Source organism: Sinohyriopsis cumingii, chromosome 16 (assembly GCF_028554795.1).
Source record: "Sinohyriopsis cumingii isolate HCF-2022 chromosome 16, ASM2855479v2, whole genome shotgun sequence".
Taxonomy (NCBI): domain Eukaryota; kingdom Metazoa; phylum Mollusca; class Bivalvia; order Unionida; family Unionidae; genus Sinohyriopsis; species Sinohyriopsis cumingii.
In genome coordinates, this window is record NC_142976.1 from 12,255,476 (window position 1) to 12,278,177 (window position 22,702).

The following is a 22,702-nucleotide window of genomic DNA, read 5'->3' on the forward strand; positions in this document are numbered from 1 at the left end:
TAGATGTAAGAAACGTTATTACGCTTGCCTTGCCATTAAATAATCTGCAGGTGCTCGTCACTAAATAATCTGCAGGTGATCCTGTGCTGTAAATCACGAAGTCAAACAAAACATAATCCGACAGATAAAAGAATCGGTAAAATATTAATCTCGTTGCTAATAATATTTTCAAAAACTCTAAAGTGTTAATGTTCCATAATATTGTTATTTACGCATTGTGATACAATCATCTGCTTATGTTATTTTCACTACTTCATTATCATCTGTCCAACATTTTTGTTAATATAACTTACAATAGGAGATGATAGCTCAAAGATAAAAAGGTCATATCATTTATCAAATAAGTAACTAGAATAAATGTTTAACATATCTGTCAATGTATAAATGCTTTTATTGTTGCAATCTGGACAAAATAAAAACGAAAAAAACTAGTCTAACTAGAATATCTTTCATTGGTAGAGATTTAAAATAGAACGGGTGATCGTACAAAAGTACAACTCTGTATTCAAATATTTCAAAGAAAATAAACGTTTCTTGGTCGTTGTTAATAGTAAGGATAGAAAAAAAGCAGTGATGACTAGATCTGAAGAGATTTTTTTTATTTCAAACAAGCAATTTGGGTACATCTCGAATTTTTATTTCGTTTCAGATCACGCAGTTTTGTTATTCCTTTGCGAACTTGTGTTTGTTCATCAGCCCTGAAAAAAATACAGTTTTTAGCTTAACCCACAAAACCCTATTTATTAACAGTTTTAGTCATCTTTGAAAAACACAGCCCATTCTTTATTCATTTGCGGAATATCAAACAAGTTTTTCTTTTGATAGTTACTAGTGTCACAGAACAGAATGATGACCTTCATGTCACTGTAAAAGTTTTGTGTCTATACAAGGATACATAAAGAAAGATTCTGATCTTTGGCTTGCAATACATACAAATCAACAACTTGCTTAACTGTAAAACAGTAAATCAACTTTAACCTGATTTAGTTAATTTGCTTTTCTTGGTTTTCATAGTGAATAATACCAAAGAATCGTCTGATTTTGAAAATTATTGATCTTGGCCACTCTATTTTCATAAGTAAATATTCTTTTTTTCAATTTGTTTTCCAAATACATCAATATTCATCAATTAAAATTAAGATGTCTTTTTCGAAATCATTTTTGGCTTTTGTTTCAGACTAGTATTTAATTCTAAGTAAAGCTTTCATATTTTATTTCTGTTCATAAAGGACACCTCTATGTGTATTTTGTTTACTTTTAAACCAAACTTCATGTATATATATATATATACGTTTCTGTGATCGGTTACTTATGACTCTTTGTTTTTCAGCACATATAACATTTTCGGAATAGATTTTTGTTTACACTTGTAATCATTTATGATTCTTTTTTCAAGTGAAATAAATGATTTGCATCTGAAATGAAATTAATATCGAGATTATAGCTGATCCACACAATGGTCCTGGGATGCGGTGGAACTACTTTTTTTTTAAATGCAGTCATTATCATTGTCGTCTGGTATTTTGATCAGATTTCTTTTTATCCATCAAATTTGTTCATCAGTTGCATATCTCAAAACGCGAAAACAAACAAAAATATCATAACAATATCTAGTAATAATCACATTCTAAAACAGTCATATACCCATGTTTTTGTTTGTAAACAAGTAGGTGAGTAGTTAATGTGATGGAACTCAATGTAGGAGGACAGGATGCGAAGCTCTGGCATTTTAAGCGTGTCCATTAAATAATTTTAACCATTCCGCTGTAAAGAAAACTTATTCTAAGAAACGTTCTGGTTGTATCGCGTTCAATTTTGAGTGTGTGAAGGAGGGAGGCACGGCTCCCGATTCAGTATTGTAAGAAATACTTTAATCATTTCGACATGAGGATATAAGAACTGGTGTGAACAATATGATTTGTGTATTTTGTAGTTGTCTTCTAATTGTATTAGTTTCACTTGGCCTAACTAACTCAACATTGATTCTGTTTCTTCGATTCACCATTGTTTTCAAAAAGACCAAGTTATTCATCGACTTGGAGGGAAAAATCATTCTCAAATTCAGTTTTAGATTGTGTTTTCAGATTAGTATTCAAAAGGAGCCATTTATTTTTCCTGATTAAACTGTAGCAACCTATGTACCTGTGTTACTATCATTCCAAGACTGGTGTATAACTTTAAATTTCTGTAATGAACTATGTATAGTCATTAAAGTTAGTACTAATTCATGACAGTCAATAAATTTACTGTCTAACTCCTTTGCCAATATATTTAGCTAGCTTCTTAGCTATCCCCCCGCCCCCCGGGGCCCCGAGTGGCCGAGTGGTCTAAAACGCTCTCCGTTACGGATCACTGCCATCTCACCTCTGTCTGCGTGGCTTCGATTCTAGGATTCGGCTAACGTGGATATGTGAGAAAGCTTACCAGTAGCTTCTCGTGGGTCGGTGGTTCTTCCTGGGGTTGTTAGAAGTACTGTGTAGATATAGTCCTTCTCCACATCCTTCTTTCCAGCCCCCCACCCCACCCCACCCCTGAAAAGCGATCTATGATTATTTCATTAAACAAAGCAATATTTCCCTGTACCGAAATACATTCGCCAAAACACAAAATGTGTCAAGCTTATCAATGAAACTTTAGACCAGCAACAAAAAAGAGCGAAACCCAAGTTTTGTAAAACTGAAAATAACATTTATTTCTCTCAAATATAAAGTGAAAGGGGTAAAATAAACTTTAACAAGTATGGTGAATTAAATACTTAACAGTCCCAAATAGTTTATCAAGTCTAAAAGTATCGAGTAATCCAAATGAGTTCCAATGGTTTTCCGAACGATGTTATCTTGTATTGATGTACAAGAGTACAGATGAATCACTATGATAGAATCCCGAAATATCTTTAAATGAATTCACAGTAATTCCGTAACAGCTATATATACCCAAATGTCTCCATAGTTCGAGCACTGTAATTCCAACAAATGAAACTGTCGGGTGCCTAATTCATGCATAACTTGCTGGAAAATTACAGACATAAAATTTTACCCTTGATCAGATTAGAGAGACTCGAGAATGCCAGAAATGTCTGCCAAATTTAATATCTTAAGAGGGATAGGTTTGGTAGCAGTGTAGTGGGATACCCTATCGACAATGGGAAAATACATTACAGACACCCCTTGGGACCGTCTAGCGACAACCTTTTTTAGCACACCCTGGGAGGTCTAGCGACAAGGGAATTGAACATGGGGAATATTGCAACAAAGGAAAGTGGGGTTGTTGTATATGGACAATAGGAATGGAACAGGTGAGGTGACGTCACGGTACTGAAGATTGGTAACAATGTTGCAACAATGTGACAAGGGGCTGACCTCAATCGGGCCAAACAGCAAACAGTGACATGAGGTAGCGGTTACGTTCAGCAAGTTCGGCTGGTAGCGGGTGCCGGGCAAGTTCAGCTAGTTCGTAAACTATACCTTTTAAATAGCGCTTGAGGGGGCGAGACTGGGGGGACATATAACTTCTTTACAGACAGAGACATAGACATATATAACATATACAACATGCAAACATAAACAACTATACAACCAACTAAAAAAATTAGGTAAGAAAGAAAATCTTTTCCTGGCATATGTGTGGCCCTGAAAAGGGCCTTTGGGTTTATGTTAGCATCATTCCGTTAACACAGAGGGCATCGCATAGTTCTTCTTCTCTTCATCAAACTTCTGACTTCTGGTCGGTAGATAAGGACTCTCTTCAAACGCCCTGGTCTCTCCACATAAATTCTTCTTTTCCAAATACTTGTATCGGTCATCCTGATAACTGTCCATGCTGATTTCACATAAATGGATAAGTTCGTACGGAACAGCATCGACGATACGAGGGTAGATGATTCTACGTTTGTCCACATATTGTGACCAGATCAGGTTAAGGGAATGAAATGAACGAGGGTTATTTATAGTGGAAGAGCGGATCGAAACCGATTGAGGTGGTTTTTTTATCAATCCTAACAAACGTTACAAATTTCAGTCACAGCGTGGAGTCGTCTTCTAATCCGAAGAGAGCTACCTGTAACATCACATTACCTATAAAGGTGAGCTAGCCTTCTGCGCGCCGTGAATCTATGCGACAGAGTTTTCAAACATGACGGAAATTAAGAGGACGCTGCATTGGAGTGCACCGGCCGTGGAGACAAGAAGCGAAGGAATAGCAGTGGCTACCAACGTCAACACAATCCCACTTCCAAAAGAGGTCGAATTTAACTGGAATTTAGTCGATTTTCTTTCTAAATTCGCAATAATTTGTTCCGGTACCAGTACCTTCGCCACCTTCTCCTTCTTTACCACACGTCGAGGATTTTAAACAGAGACCGAAAGAAGAATTGGAGAAATTTGTACAACATAAGAAAGAAGCAGAACCAGCTTTTTTCCTTCAACATCAACAGTGAGAAGAAGAGGCAAGAAGTAGGAAACGACAAGAAGAAGAAGAAGAAGAAGCAGAGAAGAGACAAAGACTAGGAGAGAAGGAGGACAGTGAAAGTCAAACGGTGACAGTACTCTTAGACATGTTATCAGAGTTAATGAGTCTGAAACAATTGTTTCAGACTTCTTTAATACGATCCAAGAGAAAACGACCTCCCCGAGCTGAACAACCCCGCAATGTTACTACGCATGCGATACCACCTCTAGAAAAATTTAGAACCAGGGCTTACACGTAAACGGTGAAGTTTAAAGATTTCATTTCCAAAGTACCGTTGGAGAAACCAGAGGGGTTCATCACCGAGGTGTGGGATTCTTTGTTAAGCACACTGAAACGGCAATGTCTAGCCAAAGAAGGCGATCGCTTGAGACTTTCCATTCATTACGACGGTTTGAACTCCCCTGTTTGGATCGAGTTTGTCAGCCCTGCATAATTTACACTTTCTAAAGTCCTCGACAAGTTTCAACACGTGCAACAATCCAACAAGTTTCACATCACCGACGAAAAAGCGACAGTGTTCATGACCCACATGTCCCTTCCCCTTGGGACCGGACGCAAATAGGTGATACTGGTGGATCTTCGAACCACCAAAACGATCCTTGTCCAAATTAAAAACCCTCAAGACAAGATATGTTTAGCCCGTGCCATCGTCGTAGGAAGAACATATGGTGACAAGAGCGATACGTTAGATTGAAAAAGAGCCTGTAACACTATTCAACGATCGGACCGAGTCAAGCAACAAAATGTAGCAGAACTCCTATTACAGCAAGCGGGGCTATCCAAAGAAACACCCTGTGGCATTCCTGAAATGCAAAAATTACAATACGTCTTGGCTCCACGCTACACCTTGAAAGTACACAATCAAGAAGTGAGCGGACCTCTCTTGTTTCGAGGCAAAGATTTCTATTATCACGATGAACATTTCGATGCCGTTACCAGCATCACCGGATTTCTAGGATACGGCTATTACTGTGAAACATGTGACTATGGCTATAACAATCGAGAGCAGCACAAGCATTGTGGATCGAAATGCTCGGGATGTTTGGCTTCTCAACCCTGTCTGGACGATGGACAAAAACGAGTGTATTGTCCTGCTTGCCAGCGCACTTTTGTGAGCCCTACCTGTTACCAACAACATCTGAATACGCAAGGTTCACAGGTGAAATATGCTTGTCAACTCCTGAGATTGTGCCCCACTTGTGCAAAAATCATGCATAGCAATAATGCAAAGGCGTACGTATGCTCAGGAAAGAAAAGATGTCACATTTGTCACCAAATCGTGGACTTGGAACACGATTGCTACATTCACAAATACCAAACTCAACCAGAAGAAAGGCAATTTCATCTTTTTCGATTTCGAATGCATGCAAGAGTCTGCCATTCATATTCCTAATATCTGCGTGGCTCATCGAGCGTACGAGAAGTGGATCCAAGAACCTATCTTTAGTCATTGCCCTCACGGCAGCAAGATTCCTGGAGGACGTGAAAAAAATCATTCGGGGACCGAACACGCTAGCCGATTTCCCCCAATGGATCTTAGACCCCATCGACGAGACGTGGAGCCAAGAGGACATCGAACGTTACGGAGATTGTCTTCGTCATGCCACGGTGATTACTCACAATTTCTAGGGATAAGATGGACAGTTTTCTTTTGAGATACTATATGGAGCAAAGTACCGAACGTCCTAATGTGACTTTGAACGCGGCCAAAATCGTTTCCGTGCAAGTGGGCAGAGAGAAAGTGTAAAGATTCGATGAGTTACTTGGCCATGCCTTTGAGCAGAATGCCTAAAACGTTTGGAATGACAGAAATGGTCAAAGGTTATTTTCCCGCACTTTTTCAATACCGAAGCCAATCAACATGCCGTTCGTTCTAACTCATTTGCCTGAGGCTCACGACTGCGTATGACGATGTGTGTGTAGCTTGTGACTTACACCCTCACTGGACAGATGAACGTGACTGGAAAAAATGGGGTTTCGAGGCATGGACAAAAGAAGTGGCAAATTATGCTCAAGATTTGTGATTCTCAATTCAAATGTTCAGTGAAAAAATAAACTTTTGAACCTGTTTAAATAACAGTACCGGGGGCCCCGAGTGGCCGAGTGGTCTAAAGCGCTTTCCGTTACGGTTCACTGCTATATCACCTCTTTCTGCGTGGGTTCGAGTCTCGGATTCGGCCAATGTGGGTATGTGTGAAAGCTTGCCAGTAGCTTCTCGAGGGTCGATGGTTCTTTCCGGGGATTTCCCGGGTTCTTCCTCCACCATTAATACTGGCCGCCATATATAGCCTATTGTGTGCTGAAAAATGGCATTAAACCCTACAACAACAACAATAACAGTACCAGAAGCAGAAGAATCCGTCGCCGATGACAACCACTACCTTCAGGACAGGACTATCATGGACATACCCGAAAGATCATTCCGGGAGGACACCTGTGTGACTGTACATAATGTAGAGACTGTACGAACATTGCACACTGTTCCTAGGACACATTGGTTACCAAAAAAGTTTGTAAAGTGACTTGTATATATTTAACTTTGATCGTTTTGATGTGCATTACATCGTTGTACTTAACCATTTGGCTTTTATGTATTTTTGTCTTTGGTGTTCTTCCATTTTAACTTGCAATAAACGTGTCCTGAAAAAGTATAAAAACTCTTGTTTTGTCTGTTTTCGTGTCAAAAGTGACATTCATACACTACTATGGCTACCTCTGCTGTCTCTGCTCCCTCTTCTTTCACTTTCAAAGTCATCGTGCCAGTTGGGAGGTCTTGTATCTTCGCCATCCCTTTAACATGTTAATTGCTGAGCCTAGAGGTTCAGGTAAAACCGAATTTGTTAAACGTTTGAGGGAACATAAACATAATTTAGTCCTTTACCTCAACGGATCATGTAGTGTTACAAAGAGTGGCAATCGGCGTACAGTCTCCTGCGAGAAAGTGAAATCAATTCGATCGTGTTTGTGGAAGGCATTCCTAGCGAAGACGTCGGGATCGTGTCTGACCCCAGTCAAACCCATCGGGTCATTTTCGACGACATATTAGGATAATACGAAGAAGAAATTGAACTGTAGTTTACACGCAAAGGTCATGATCGTATTACCAGTGTCATTTCCATTACTCAAAGTAAAGCCCATTGCACCATCAGTCTCAGTGCTCATTACGTGGTCTTGTTTAAAAGCCCTAGAGATAAACCGCAATTGCAAGTGTGAACGAAACAGTAAGGAACGCCTTGCCACTCAAACCCACGCATCGACACTCAAACCAAAAAGCAAATCATTTTGAAACCTGTAGGTAGCGGTTCTCGAGGATGTGTCATCATTCGCTCTCTCTTAAAATAGGATGCCAATGCCCCCAAAGTCTCCCCAAGACAAAAGTCTCTCCCCCAAAAACCAAACAAACCACAAAGAAGAAAAAGAGTAACAGTGTCAAGACCAGGTCATAGCCCCAGAAAATGAAAAGCCCACAAAAAAAAAAGAAAAACAAAAGGCCCCAGAAAACAGCTTCTACCTGCAAAAGAGACACTTCGGCCAGGACGCAACCTTACATTCGCAAACAACGTCCTGCAGCGACGGTGATCGCGTTTCCAGTAGTCTCAGGTTCTTCCACTCGATGCCAGCCAAACCCAATTCGACACCCGTTCTTCCTCATTTGATGAAACAATGGAATCCCGCGTCTCCAAAATCTTATCCTCCAGTGGTGACACCCTACTCCTCTTTAACTGCATTGGTAGCTTCTCACAAGGTACCTACCCCCAAAATCAAAGTCCAAGAGAGATCGGGCATGTTTCAGAGTTTACTGGATTTGTCCAAACAAGAACTGTCCCGATTTAGTCAGTTGCGAACCCCATCGCTATGTGCGATGCCTGTCATCAAGTTGATACGACGTAAACACAATTAGTGGCGACGCATTCCAGTATAAAAAGACTTGCGACAAAAGGATGGGATCAGTGTTTTTGTGTATCCGAACACCCAAAGATGTCACCCCTCAGAAGTGATCCCTCTTCTAACCCCAAAGGAAAGAAAAAGACTTCTTCCTCGTTTAGTCAAACATGGGGATAGGTTATCCGTCCTATCCAAAGCTTCTCCACCCATGCGAAAAGAACCTCATGCAAACAGCCTCCAAAAACGTAATCGATACCGTGTGCGAATGTTGTTTGAATGTCTTGAAAGACACGATACCTTTGTCTAAACACCAGAAAAAATGCTCTGCCAAACATCGTCACGTTCGTTGCCAAATGGCTAAAAAGAAAATACCCATTGGTCAAAAGAAAAATATGTTGGTACAACGCGGTGGAATTTTGACCCTGTTGTTAGGACCTTTGCTGAAAGGAGTATTGGGAACAATGCTATGAGGAAGTATGAGAGCAAGATAAAAAGGACCGAAGAGATAAAAGGGACCTTTTGGGTCCAAAACTCTCAGAAGCGACCATTGAAATCCGATGGATTGACGAAAACTGGCTTAGTGCCTTACAAACGATGGATGGAATACCATCGTTGGCAAGAACAACGGATACTGCATTTGCCTCCCAATCCTCATTTGACAGAAATGACCCAGTTGCCACACGAATTGCAGTCGTTGATGGATCGCAACGATTTCTCTGAACAGAAAAATCGCAAAAGTACGGTCAACTATTGCAACGACTACAACTCTTTCACCAGAAAGCTTTAGACGAAACAGCTCTTCCCACTCTGAAAGATTTCAAGACCTTGATGAAAAGTCCATCCCCCACACCACCACTACCACCACCATCCCCAGTGGTCACGAGAGACACTACCCCACGAAATGTCCATCACCATAACCTCCAACACCAACACCACCCCATGTGGTCAGGATTGACGCATCACCACGAATGCCTGAGGAAAAAGAGGTACGATAAGTCTTACAAACACCGTCAGCAGCTCCCATTCCTAGCAAGATTGTAGCGTCCTTGTTGATCCCTTCCCCCTCTGCACAACGAGAAGATGATGTCCACATCGGATACATAAGCCGTTTCCAAACCACCATTTCGCCTCATCCAAAGTAGCAACAGCGAAGAGTGGGTGACTTATTAAAAAATAGAGAACGTGTTAGCCAGCATGTATTACGATCCATCCCATTCTGCAGGTAACGGAGGAGTTCAGAAATTGTATCGTGCTGCTAAAATCCGTCTGAAAAGTCTCAGTTTACCTCAAGTGCAACGATAGTAACAAGAACAAACCATGTACACTTTAAACAAACCCATTCGACGAAAATTTTCCAGAAGTCGCACCCGAGTGGGGGGCATCGATCATCAATGGCAAGCCGATTTAGCCGATGTTTCTCACTTGACCACCTACAAGTGTGGCTACAAATATTTGTTTTGTGTCATCGACGTATTTTTTAAAATTTGCCTGTGTGGTGCCATTGACTTCTAAATCGAGGAGTTAATTAGCGCGAGCCCTCAAACTGGTATTGAAACAAAGCGCTTGTCATCCTCCTCGATGGTAAACCAACAAAGACGCCGAATTTCTGAACCAAGCTTTCCAAAAAGAATTAAAGAAACGTGACATTCATTTTTTCACCTCCGATAACCCGATACCAAAGCCAGCATCGTGGAACGTTTTCAACGCACCTTGAAAGAACACATGTGGAAATATCTTACACATCAACACACACTCAAGTACATCGACGACTTACCGCACTTGGTCCAAGCGTATAACCAATCTTATAATCGAAGCATCGGACGTGACCTCCAAGAACTGATTCCTGACAACGAGCGCCTCTTTGGTATGTCCCCAATGGTTCTGTCTCACGAAAGGTGGAGTGTTATCAACAGGAGATTGTGTGCACATTGGCAAAACCAAAAGCACTTTCGACAAAGTTTATTTACCCAACTGAATCACCGAATTGTTTTGTGTCACAAGGACGAGTGCGTTGCCATCATCCTGCCGTCTATAAATTGGAAGACATGAACGGGGAAGTGCTAATAAGGAACGTTTTACTTGCCCTAGTTGCAACACGTGAGCAAAGGAGAAGACGAAGTGTACGACAACGAAAGCATCATCGAACCAAAACCCCGGAAAGTGGGAAAACACCGCATCAAAGAAGTCAAAGTACGTTAGAAAGGAAATCCTCCTAGTTTTGATCATTGGATCGACGCTTCGCAAGTCATAGACTATAAAAAGAAATGAACATCATGCCCTTCCACACAGCCTCAGCTACCTCTACCACCGCAGTGACCACTCCTCCACCGAGTTCTTCTCTGCAAGATCTACAAAAGCAACCCTTGTGGGTGTGGTGTGGAGAACGTGTGTGCCTAAAATGCAAATCGTCTTTTTCTGCCAGATCTTTGTAGTTTATTATGTCATCGGTGCGGCCGTTGCTAATTTGAGTTTTCAACAAGGAGATACACATTTGTGGACCATTTTACTGAGCAGTTGCATCGGTTACCTTCTTCCCAATCCTTCCCTGAAATACTCCTCGAATGGTTACATCGAGAGTCTTGTGTTCAACGCCAGTCACCACCACAGCAAGAACAATCACCACAATAATCATCTTTTGGACACTCCTTTGATTTCGAGAGACCCCTCGGACAGCAGCAGAAATATGAATAACAACAACCAATGTTACTTAACGTTACCCAGTGACAGTTCCATGGAGCTGATTTCCAACAATATTTTGTGTTGTTACACGCCCTAATTACCTCAAGTCATTCAACTAGATCAAGAAGCGCATTGAGAGGTGGCTTTGGTGGAAATCATTCAACAGACACACGTCCTAAATGTCCTTTCAAATTAATTAAAAAAATTGCGTTCGAAGTTCATGACGACCAAGTGCAAAAAGTACTTGAATACTAATGTAAAATACGAGAATAAAACACATAACTCACAAACTCAGAAGTGGACCAATAACATTGTAATTCCACCAGGCTTTTAATTTAGCGGTCGAGAATTTGTGAGCACGATTGCTACCAGGTTCAATGCACTGTTTGGTAAAGCTTTGGAGAGTGTCTGGAAACGTGTCATTGACCACCATATAGTCGCTGGTCGCCTACTGATGAAATTTCCTGAGGGTAAAGTGTTGTCAATTTCATTTTGTTTGACATTTTGGCGGGGACATGGAGATGACGATGACAATGATCAGGAAAAAGAATTAACAGGCATTCCGACAATGATTCTTTTACCAAGATATTTCGTTCCCCGGTAGAAATTAACCATGAACTGAATCGGATCTTTGTGTACTCCGATGTGATGGAGTACAACGTGGTGACACACACCTCCGTGCTGTTAATTGTATTCCTTTCAAAGTGGATTATGCCACGAGCGCTGACGAGAAAGGTGGAAACACCAATCACGTTCACCGCGAATTTGTATATCCTCATTATTTACCCGTCAGCAAGTTGTATTTTGACAATGTCAACATTGCTATAAAAGGAGATATGGGACAAAATATTCCATTCACGAAAGGGAAAGTCATGGTGAAACACCATTTTAGAAAAAGATTTTCTAACGACACATAAGTCATGTATCCAATGTATTGAGGCGTCGCTCAACAGCGAGGACATGGTTTAGGAGATATGTTGAGATCGGCCTTTCGTTCGGTGGTCTCGGTGTTCAAACCGATGGTGACACGAGGATAGAACACTTTGAAAGATGATGAATTGACGCACTGCAAAGAATTTATCCAAAATGTCATCATCGACAAACAAAATCCCAGTGAAGCTTTCTTGAGAGCAGGCAACAGTATCTTGCTGGCACGGGAAATACATTTTGGGGCGACGAGAAACTCCTATTAATACCCGGGACGCTGCCGAGTCAGAAATTCCTACTTCCCTGACGCCAGAGCAAGGACAATGCAGAAAGAGACGACGAAAACACACCTCCAGAGGATTTCACACTCATAAAGCTACAATGACTATAAAAAGAAGAACCGTCGAAAACTTAAACGTTTTTGATTATTAAATCATAGAGACAAAAAGAAATTATGCACCAACAGTCTTTCGCCTGTTCGAAGATGGAACTCAATCTATTTACCATGCCACCCACCATGACGACGATGCAAGAATCTCAATGGGTAGGATTTGATCCCGTCTCCTCTTTGACGGATTCAGCTTCCATCGAGTTTAAAATCAAAGGACAGCCTGGGGATTACATCACTCTGAATAGCAGTTACTTGTATTTGAAAGTCAAATTGATAAAAACGGACAACAACACTCCCGGAGCCAACGCAAGAGTAACTACCGTCAACAATTTCATGCATTCCTTGTTCAGTGAAGTGGATTAGTACTTGAAAAACAAACTCTTCAGCATGAATACTTATTCTTATCGAGCTTACCTGGAAAATCTCTTGACGTACGTAAAAGAGGCCAAGAACACTCATCTAGATGCATGCGTGGTATGGAAACCTGACACACCGGGTGAGAATACTTTTAACGACAAAGTTTTGACAGTAGATGACGATCCTCACAATGTTGGCTTTAATGACCGTCGATAGAAAATCCTGCAAGGACGTAGTTTAGAACTGTTGGATCGTTTGCATTTCGACATGTGGTTGCAAGGAAAATATTTATTGAGCGTATATACGCGTAAGACTGAATCGTAGCAGTGACGCTTTCCATTTGATATCCCATGCCATCGAATAGAAAACCATCATCAAAGAAGTCAGACTCTACGTGCGTCGTGTGGAAGTGTTACCTAAAGTGGGAAACAACATCAGTCATACTTTGAGCAGAACGACCTCCAAGTATCTGATACGACGCGTAGAAGTGAAAACTTCATCATTCCCGCTGGACAGCGATCCGTGATTGAAGATCGTCTGTTCCAACGGCAATTAAGCGAGCGTTTGATCATTCGCATTGTCAAGAATTCAGCCTTCAACGGACTTCTCAGTGAAAATCATTTCGAGTTGAAGCATTACAACGTGATCAAGATCGAAGTCAGTCGCGATAGCAAGACAGTGTACCAGACCATCGAACCTAACTTTGGTGACAAGAATTACTTGAGATCGTACTTCTCCCTGTACGAAGCCACCGGACAGTTAGGGACCAACACCAGCCACGGTATAACATACGAAGATTGTGCAAGAGGTTATGCTTTGTGGGCTTTGATTTCACTCCGGACCAATGCTGCGACGAGGGCCATTTCCACCCAGTAAAATCCGGCCATATTCGGGTGGAACTTCAGTTTGCAAATCATCTACCTCAGATAACACGGTGAATGTCATCCTGTATGCCGAATTCGACAATGCGATAGAAATAAACAGTTTGAGAGAAGTCATTCTAGACTAATAGAAACTATGGAAGCATGTAAGCCCTCTTTGGATAGTGGAGGCTCTGGAAATGGAATATGAGGATAACGTGGCAGTAGAATCCCAAGACAAAGACGAAGAGGACAGAGTGATGAAGTCCAGATGGCCAGAACAAGAACAACATTTATTCTCTTATTTTTCCAAAACCTGGCAGAAATATTTACGGAATTGATTAAGAAAGATTGTTATGAACGTAAAAACGATCATCCAAGTCAAATTCAACGCGATAAATGTCTGATGCTGAGTCAAGAAGAAAAAATGGATGAGTATCTGGAAGAAGCTTGGAGTCTCATCTCGGAAGAAGCCGTGTTGCATCAGTGGTTCAAAGATTTGCGTGATCATTCCTCTCCTCCATTGTTGACTCTAGAGATCCATCACATCGAAGCTCTCTTGGCTCAGAGATCAGAGACGAAGCGAATAAACGGTTACTTGTCAGACATTTTCAAGCAAAAAGATCGGAATGTATTGATAACTTATCATTACCTGTGAAGAAAACAACAAGAAAATGCAACACAAAAATACCTGGGAACTTTATTACCTTTTGAACCACAGTTCGTACACTGCTTCTTGGAATCCTGTCGTGTGTGGTAAAGATGAACTGCCTCATCGCAAACCTCAAGACCATCAAACTTATGCCATCAACACGGACGATAGTCATCTCCCAGGAACACACTGGGTAGCCGTCTACTTTCCCTGTGATGGTTGTGTGGAGTGTTTTGATTCAAATGGATTGTCAGCTTTTGAAGACGACATAATTGACTTTATGAGAAGAAATGGCCAGACGACACGATTCAATAATGTGAAATTACAAGGCACAGATTCCATGGTGTGTGGACAATATTGTGTGTATTTACTTCATCAACGCAGTCTTGGATATTCTTTAGATTATTTAATGACTTATTTTGATAGTCACTCTCCTAGAAACGATGACAAAGTAGACCATTGTGACCATTATAGTTATCTTTTGCCTTTAGCTAGGAAATGTTGTGTACATCAATGGCCCAATGATTTCCATCAATGGAAGTCTAGCTTCACTTGACAGTGTTGTCCACCTTGTCAAAAATAGTTTGTTATTTGAAAAAATTGTTTGTTTGGAGAAATGTTTTATTGTTAATTGCTATTTGTTGGTTTTTATTTGAATTTTAAAACATGTGTTTTGAAAAAAGTCTGTCGTTCGTTTGCAATTTTATCATGATACATGCTCTTTGACTTCTTTCTATTCCTCACTCTCGAATCAACTGTCACAGTGTTCTGACTCTAAACATTGTAGGGATGTTTTCTATCTCATCCGTGTCCGCGCTTGAACCATAAAAGGCGGGGTAGTCCCCAGTCTGACAATCGATTGTTGACTCATCGTCCTATGAACATGTGTTCACGACTAGCCAAGCTGAACGAAACTTACCTGAATTTACATCGTGTCAGGCAAAGCCTGATACATAAGCCTGAAGAGATAGAGAATGTCAGAATGTTGAAAGTGACCAAAGACATGACAGAAGAGCTTCTCAGAGAGGAAATCAAGAAAGAGAGAGAAGAATGGACGGAGACGTACAGACTTCAGAAGCAGATAGAACAGCAGCAACAGCAGCAGCAGGAACCAGAGAGAGGTATTGTCGACTGTCATGTAGACACGAAAGAGTTCTTCTTCTCTTTCCGAAGAAGCAGACCTTATCTGTGGGAAAGCATATCGCCAGACGGAGACGTAATCTTAGACGATAAAAGATTTCCATAACTCCTCGTCCACAAAAACAGCCTTTTCTGGGCTACCCCAATACTCTAGAAAAGATATATTAATTCAATTGATAACTGTATGTTAGTACGTAAAAAAATAGAAGTGTGTCTATAAGCACTTAGTTTGTTTGGCTTTGTTAGAAGTGTGTCTATAAGCAGCTCGTTTCCGTAGCTTGTCAAACAATTGTACGTGTTTGTTTTTGAAGTTTGTAGGTAAAAAGTGTTTCTTTTAGGTCCGAGCGTTCCATGGTTTGTGATGATATGGGTCTTGTACATTTTGGTATCAGGTGATGTTTTCCTTCACGTCCGCGCTTCACACATATAAATCTGAAGCGTTCGTCAGTTTGGTCACCCTGCAAGAGACACTGTCAGGAAATGCAACATTCCTTTTAATCAGAGATTTATCCCTTACCCACCATCCGGGAAAAACATCCACCATACATTAGGCAAAGAATTCAATATTGGCTGCCTGCAAGCGGACCCATTAGGTATCTATATTCCACACCATGGGCAAAAGACCAAGCATTAACAACTCTTGACCCCAAAGAAGATCATCAACTAGAAATGAGATCAAAGATTTTGACTATAATTGACAATTTAAATAAGGAATATGCACAGACGGATCAAAATCAAATGACCCAGACAGAATTGCTGCAGCCTTCGCTATCCCGGAATTAGGGTCATATTTGAAGCATTGAAACTGGCAAAACTATTTAAAAAATCCAGAAAACACTAATAATCACCGTTCTAAAAACTGCAGAAACCGGAAACTTAAAGGGGAGAGAACATCTCTTAAAAGAAACGAATCTGCTGCTCAGATCTATGGAGAAACAACATCAAATCATTTGGGTGCCGTCCCATATTGGCATCCTCGGCAATGGATGGGCCGACACAGCAGCAAAGAACTAACTCAGTGACCCAAACCCGGCCCAGATCGAGTACAGCATACCAGAATTATACAGCGTGATATCCAAAGAAATTACCTCCAAATGGCAAACTGAAAGGGATTCATGCTGCACAGGCCGTACGCTGTATTCGACACAAGAAACAGTGAATCACAAAGTCAAAGCTCCGCCAACAAACAACAAACATAATCAACGGATTATAAACCGGATCAAACCTGGAAAAACCCTACTTGCAGGCAGTACGGGGAAACAAAATCAAGCAAATAGGGAATGTTCCTATTGTCCCACTACTGAAGATTTCCATCATGTATGCAACGTCTGCCTTAGATACATAACACCAAGAGGAAAGCTTGTCAACTCTCTTAAGAACATTGGTTCGCCCCCCACTTATCCCGAATTATTTTTTATCTGAACAACCCAAACCCTAATCTAACTAATGAGGCCATATTAACTTTCCTTAGGGAGAGAAACAAAATTGGAAAAATCTAATACTACCTCTCATATTTGGACCGGTTTAACACTCCATTAATCAAATATAAGCAATGCAATGCAACTATTGTTGAACCAAATACCTGTTCAAATACACCCATAACTTCGTAAATTTCTCCATACTACCCAGTTTCCACATAGTCGGATATGACCCCCCCCCCTCCCAATAGCTTATGGACCTCCCTGGTTGCTGTACTAGGTGCGGGAGTGGTATACGGTTTACAGCCCAAGTAGGGGAGTGTTTCAGCAAGTGCTTTTAATAAGATGTATCATTTTAAAATTAGAACCAAAATTGACTCATAAATTTAGTTATTATTAGGTGGCTTAAATCTCAGCCATCAGGGGCCTCTGCACAATGCGGCAACGAATTGACCTATAACTTGCTAAGTTTACAGTAAGACCCCAAATTAGTTCTATAAGGTGTCTAAAAGCCCAAAGCCATCAGGCCCTGTCGCACAACGTGGCACAAGGCGGAAAAGTTAATGATAGCATAAGACTCCCAATATAATAATTAACACCCCCAATATAGAATAGGCAGATCCACCATTCTACAAACAGCACAAAAATAGTTTTTAAAAATTAATAAATGTGACAAGACGATACCATTTACTATTCGGAACAATGAGAGCAAAAATAAATGATCCCGGACGCAAGGAACCTCCCCTCCGCTTAGATCGACATAGCTTGCCCTACTGGACATGTATCATATGAATGAGTGCGTGCGGTCTACTTCCACTCACAAAAAGTCCCATGAGACAAAAATGTCTCGAAAACGGACTAATCAAATAGCACACAGTGTGTGCAATAAAGCATTGAGAGACGTGGCACTAATCCTCCTCCTCGAAAAAAATTAACCCTCCGTGAGGGTATTAACCGGTCGCACATGCCGAATGGGCGAAAGGGACCTAAATTGATAGATTGATTGATTGATCAGCCTGGCTACCCGTCGTTGACCTGTCAACAGTGACAAAATGAGCAGAATCTCAAAATTACTAGATCTTCAGATGCACCTGAAATATGCGCCTCCTGGACGAGCTAGCCAAGGAGGCCATTGCAGAAAGTGCAAGAATAGAAGAAGAAGAGGAGGAAAAGAAGAAGCAAGAGGACAAGGAAAGGAAAAGAACGATCCTGTCTCACCTCATGTTGAGACCTATGTGTGAGGTCAAGCCTGAGGTGAGGATACCTCCACAGTCACCACGAGTACCACAGCTACAACAACAACCTCAACAACAACCACAGCCACTACTACTACCAGTACCAGTAACAAGAGTCGCTGTACCCAAACTGGTGAGGCAAGGACAGCATCCCCGGGTGTGGCATAGAAGAAGAAGACAGAGAGAACAAATCTTCATAATGCCAGAAACTGAAGATTGGGAATCTGAAGCTACTCAAGAGGCATCTGCGCACCCAGCCACAACTGTGAATTGTGACCTTGACTGGAGTAGACGATGTGTGTGTGGTGCCCGGCCTGGGAGGTGTCACCAATAACCAGGTGAATCTGGAGTTCCCATAAAAAACAGCCCTTCTCAGGGCTAACCAAATCTCTAGAAAAGAGACTATTCAAGTTGCCATTTTGAGTGAGTGTGGAGTAGCGTGATTATAAAAATTCACTCCTGTACTGATGTGATTGTGTGTGATTGATTGATTAGTTGGATTATAGCCGTGTGCGCACATTGTGCATGTACCACTGTTAATGGTCGCACAGCGACCTGACAATTGATCCTGGGGGAAGGAAAAAGAGCCTCATCCCCCAGGCGTTTGTGTGTACAAGGTACATTGGTAATTATAGCCTTCAGCCGCGGGTCCTTTTGGTTCCCATTACGGTCTGATTGGAGGGCTGTTTCATGAGGGGGAATGGACCCACGTACTCATGATACTAAAATAAATTTTCTGTTTACCAATCACTGTGGTGTTGACCAATGCAGTTGTAACGTCAGTCGCGATTGATTGGTATCGCCAAATTATATCAAGCTGTTTGTAAATGGACCCTAACAACCAATATTGTATGAGCCACCTGTGCAATTGAGTCAAATTCAAATGAGTCTGATAATGTTCCTAACTCCTAACAATTGAAATAGTACTAGTACATAGTGTACATAGTGAGATGCCCTAACAATTTTGCTTTTCTAATTGTCTAAGCGACAAATAAAAGTTTAGTCACTGTTAGGTAATTGGGTTTAAATTCTGATGCAGGCAACCGAAACGGTCAAGTCAGTTTTATGTGGTTTTATCGAATTGGGAAACCAAGCCAAACTGGTCCCCTTAGATAAATGGCAATTTGTAGCCCTAAGAAGGGCTGTTATTTCTCCCCAATCGGGAAGGTGCCTTGGTTAACTTCTTCCTCGCATATTGCTTCCGCTGTCTGTATTTCCCTTTGCTTTCTGGCTGGAAAATCTTCGAATCTATGGAACCCGCTTAAAACTTCGGCTGCTTCTATCAGTGTATTCACGGGATGTTGAGTGTAGGCAACGTTGAACCTTTTCTTGAGGATGTGACGTCCAGTGTGCCATTGCTGTGATGTGGGTTTTCTGTCCTTAATTGACCTCCAGCCTACAAATATAGTTGCTTTCATAAAATCGTGCGATAACCTGATGTCAGCTGGATCCATTTAAAGTCCCAATGCATTTAGTCGCTTTATGTTTGGGTCGTTTTCATCCTGTGTTGTTGCTACCTCTGCTTCCTGTACGGTTACTTTGAAGGTTTTGTCCGGTGGTGGGTCCAATGTGACCTGTGGTGATAGCAGGATTTCTCTGATATCAGCTAGAATTTGTTCTGGTAGCACCTGTTGCATTCTAGAAACTGCAGTTGGAGTGCTTGTTCTAGGAGTGGTCCTGCTCTTCACTGGCGGAGGTGACTGTGGTTGTGATAGTGGAGGTTTAGAGACAATGTTGGCAAATGTCTCTTTTCATTTGATTGCGTCGAATTTTGAATTTAGATAATTATTGTTGCCAGAGATGGAAAGGATATCCTGTGCTTTTTTATTATTAATAATTAGGAAAGATATATAATCGGGTTAAGAGAGTGTGAATTAGAGAATTTGTTATTATTATTTTTTTAATAAATTTTTTTATATTTATTTATTTATTTATTTATTTTCTTCTTCCTAAATTTGAATATCTTTTGGTTTACACTGGAGCCCTTAGGTGGTCTGATGGCTCGATCAACTTCTGGTAGGAGAGTGTATAGTTTCCTACCTTTGGTGGAGGTATTCCAATGCTCCTGCCATTTTTGGTTTATATAGTTTACAGCGAAGCTCTGTGCTTCGGTTGTGCTATATTTTATTGGGATAGGGTTGGGGTCTCCTAATTTGGTTTTTGCGATTTTGTCGGCTTGTTCGTTTCCAGGGATTCCTATATGCGATGGTATCCACATGAAGTCAACTATCTGATTTCTTGTGGATAGTTCTTTGAGCATACAGAAGGCCCTGTCAAGGAAATGCTTTCTGGTCCTAGTGTGGCGATTTTTGATTGATGTGTTTACACTAAGAGAATCGCTTATTATGACCGTATCTGGTATGTTATTATCTTTTATCCATTTGAGCGCTTCAGTGATTGCCCAGAATTCATTGGTGAAGATTGAGCAATAATCTGGCAGTCGGGATCCCATCTGAATGTTGTATTCTGGGATAACTATTGCAGCCGCCGTTCTTGGTGGTTCAGCTGTTTTGGATCTGTCTGCATAGACTTTAGTGAATCCTTCATATGACTGTCGGATGTCATTTGCTATTATTGTTTTAAGTTTGTTTTCTTGTTCGTGTTTGTTCCTGTATTCAGTGGCCTTGGTGTTAACGCTCGTGGTAGTTTGCATCCAGGTGGTTAGGTTGGGTGGTTTTACGTATTCTTCTTGTTGCTTAAGGATCGGTAATTTCTCCCTGAGCTCCAGGGCGAGTTTTCCGCCTGGGATATTTGGTACTAGTTTGTTTTTAAATGTGATGTTACATTTATTAATTGCGATTTTGGTAGGATGAGTGCTGGGGTGGTTATTTAGCCTAATGGTGTACCTAAGTGTCATTTCTTACCTTCTCAGGTATAATGGTAATTCCCCGGTTAGGATATGGAGCTCGTCAAGGGAAGTTGACGGGAGTGCTCTGGTGCACACAAGTAGTGCTTTACGTTGTATTGCGTCTAGCTTTTTTAACCATTTTAGTTTAGCAGAGTTATAGACTTGGCAGCCATAGTCCAGTTTTGATCTAATTAATGGCTTATATATCTTGAGTAGAGTGTCATGGTTTGTTCCCCAAGATGTTCCTTTTAGGTCTCGTAATACATTTAGATCATTATCACAGTTTTTAATTATGTATTCTATGTGTTGTTTCCAAGTTAGGTGATTATCAAAATATATGCCTAGGAATTTGGCCACTTTAACATATTTAATTAATTTTTCCTGGATATATAAGTTTGGGTATACTTGTTTATAGTTGCGTTTTGGGGAGAATATTATTGCTACTGTTTTTTCATACGAGATTTTGAACCCCCAATTGTCAGCCCATTTTCCTATGTTGTCTAGGCTAAATTGTAATTCTTTTATAACTGGTTTACTAGCGGGGTTTTCGGCTCTTCAGATGCCGCTATCGTCGGCAGATTGAGATAGACTGACTTTGTTAGAGGCCAGGTTATGGTCTACGTCGTTTATCATTAAGTTGAAGAGTATTGGGCTGAGTACACTCCCTTGAGGGGTGCCGTTTTCTAAGGCAAATTCGTCTGAGAGGGTGTTTCCTATTCTTGCTATAATTTTGCGACCTGTTAAGAAGTTATTTATCCAGTTAAAAAGTCGCCCAGTTATTCCGAATCGGTTAAGTTTAGCAATCAGACCTTTGGCCCAGATCATGTCAAAAGCTTTTTCAAAGTCGAAAAAAACTGCTATAAGGTTTCTATCTGTTTTCCTTGTTGAGTTGAATGCTATTTTTATATCCGCTTCTAGTCGGAATAATTGGTCAGTGGTGGAGCGTTTGTTTCGAAAGCCACAATGGTTTTCAGATAGTAAGGAGTTGCTTTCGAGGTGGTGTTTCAGTCTGTTTGATATTATGTTTTCCATTAGTTTACATACATTGTTTGTGAGGGAAATTGGTCTGTATGAATTTTTATCGTTGGGGTCTTTGCCTGGTTTGGGGATGGGTATTACTATGGCTTGCTTCCAACTTTGTGGTAGCTGTCCTGTGTCCCAGATTCTATTTAGTAATTGGATGATTGCTTTGGTAATATTATTGGGTAAATTTTTGTATATTATATAACCTATTTGATCCTTGCCTGGGGATGTTTCTTTTTTGGAAGCAAGTGCCTTGTTCCATTCACTCAGTGTAATCTCACAGTTTAAGTCCGAATTGGGATTTCCTAGGTCTTGGAAAATATGAGTATGTGTTAGCTCTATCTCTTGCCTATGGTCTTGGAAATTTTTGGAATAGTTGATATTGCTACTCATATCTGAAAAATGTTTTGCTAGTATGTTTGCCTTGTCTTTATTGCTATTAGAGCCTTTAAGTTTGGGGGTTGTATATGTTGTTTTTCCTCTAAGTGCTTTAATTTTGTCCCAGACTTGCTTTGAATTAGTATTTAGGTTGAGTTTAGAGCAGAAGGCTTGCCATGTGTTATTTTTTGCTGTTTTGATTGTATTCTTTAGTAACTTTTCTTTTTCTTTATAGTTAAGGTAGTCTAATGTGGTTTTAGTTTTTTGGAACTTATTTAGAGCTTTCTTTTTTGGCCTTATGCGCTGTTGTGCATAGTTGATCCCACCATAGTACTTTTGGTTTTTGTTGGTTGTTGTTTGTTACTTTTGGGATACTCTGATTAGCTGCTTTTAAAACGGTAGTTATTATATTGTCATGATGGTTGTCAATATTTGGATGTTC

At 40.7% G+C, this 22,702-nt stretch overlaps 1 long non-coding RNA gene across 1 annotated transcript in view; it reads right to left on the reverse strand.

Moving 5' to 3' along the window:
* Positions 1 to 582: 582 nt before the first annotated feature.
* Positions 583 to 22,702, reverse strand: part of LOC149779953 (uncharacterized) — a 56,055-nt gene continuing 33,935 nt past the window's right edge. The window contains exon 3 of the long non-coding RNA XR_016414966.1: positions 583 to 698. This is a non-coding gene — a long non-coding RNA (uncharacterized LOC149779953). The remainder of the gene's footprint in view (positions 699 to 22,702) is intronic.